Below are 1,671 nucleotides of genomic sequence, written 5' to 3'. Positions count from 1 at the left end.
TTATTAGGCAGACCCAGGCCAGCCCACACCAGCCCACGGGAAGCTCCCAGTCACCCCATGCGCAGAAACACTCGAGGCGGATAGACCCAGCCCAGCACAACCACCCCTTTAAGAGGCTCCTTGGCTTGAGGGGAAGGAGACAGCAGGCACCCCCTCTTGCCTGGTGGAGAGTGAGGACTCGGTACTGCCGCAGTTCTCTCCAAAGAAATGCTCTGCAAATGCTTTTTCTAGCTCCACATTTGGAGCCTGTTCTGTGTCCTCAAAGTGGATAAGGGATCAATAATCTTGGAACCAGCTCTTTAAAATTCATAATGTCTACACTTGGTGACGTGGCTTCCCATTTATGGTGCTTTGGTGTCTCAGTCCACACTTTACCTTGAATACACGGACACCTTGTTTTGGAGTTAAAGGGTAGGTGAAGACCGTAAAGGGTCACAGACTCCCGTTGCCTGGCTGTGAAAAATGAAATGGCTGCACCACTGCAGCAGACAGAGGGTGCCCTGGCACACGGAGGGGCAGATGCTTTTAGGGAGGATCAGCCAAAAGCTGGGTTCTTGCGAGGAGGGCGTTATAACTTTTCCATCCATTTTACTGATGAGAAAACTGAGGCAGTTAGCACACTGGATTCAACCCAAGCGATACTCATTGAACCTGGCTGGAAGACATATATGGACCCGACAAAATCCATGCCTGTAGGGAGGTCGCAGTCCCTTGGGGAGGCAGATAAGGGCAGGTCTAGGGCGATGTATAAGGAGCAGCTACCTTGGGTCAAGTGACCTCAAGTGCGCTCTTTTCACTTGAAGGAAAATAAAACATCATTTTGGCTGGACATACATTATGGTTTAGTGACCATCTGATCACATTGCTCCCCCAAAGGTCACTCTCCTGTAAACATTAATCATGGACAGCAGTGTTGGCTTCTCTGATCCCAAAGGTCAGTCGGTGGTACGTGATCAGCTTCCTTCTCAGCCATCTTGTAGTGGCCTCTCTTAGGTGACCAAGAGGCTGCCCTGTGGTGGTGGCCATGTCCTCAGGGAGCCTCTTCTAATTGGTGCCCATCACAGTTGCGCCATCCCAGCTTGTATCGTCCTTCCTGTACGAAGAAACCTTGACAACCAGCCACAGGCCTCACAGCAGATTCAAGCTCTAGAGGCCCCAACCACCATTATTCCCAGCCCTACTTACTGTGGTATTTATAGCCCAGATGTGAAGGGTGTTATTATTCTCCTTCTCTGCTTTTCTTTGCTTGACGGAACGGCTCAGTCACCCTTCTGTTAAGCCAGATTTGCATAACACCGCCTAGGAAGAAACTTCTTTAGGGCCCGGGGCCAGCGCCTGGAAGTCCCTGCCTTTATACTGCACAGCCTCTGAGAAAGCCCTGGTCCCCTTTGAAGGCAAGAGACTTCCCTCAAACGCATCCCCTTCAAGCAGCTGAGCCTTTGCGTTTTTCTAAAGCAGCTTCCAGATCCACACTCTAGAGACTTTCCTTCTTTCATCAGAGAGGGAGTAGAGGGGAGTCCAAGGTCACTAATGGTGTATCTCATGAAATAAGCATCTCAGGGAACTGGTTTTCGGGACCTAGTCAGGTACTCCGTTCTGCCTCAGGCACGTGGGGGTGCAGGCACCCCTGCAGTTGGCCTCCCTCCCTGACTGGGCTCCCCACCAAGGAGC

The sequence above is a fragment of the Saccopteryx bilineata genome, chromosome 4, assembly GCF_036850765.1.
Source record: "Saccopteryx bilineata isolate mSacBil1 chromosome 4, mSacBil1_pri_phased_curated, whole genome shotgun sequence".
NCBI classification, from domain to species: Eukaryota; Metazoa; Chordata; class Mammalia; order Chiroptera; family Emballonuridae; genus Saccopteryx; species Saccopteryx bilineata.
The sequence above is the reverse complement of the archived record's forward strand: the minus strand, read 5'-3'. Positions refer to the sequence as shown.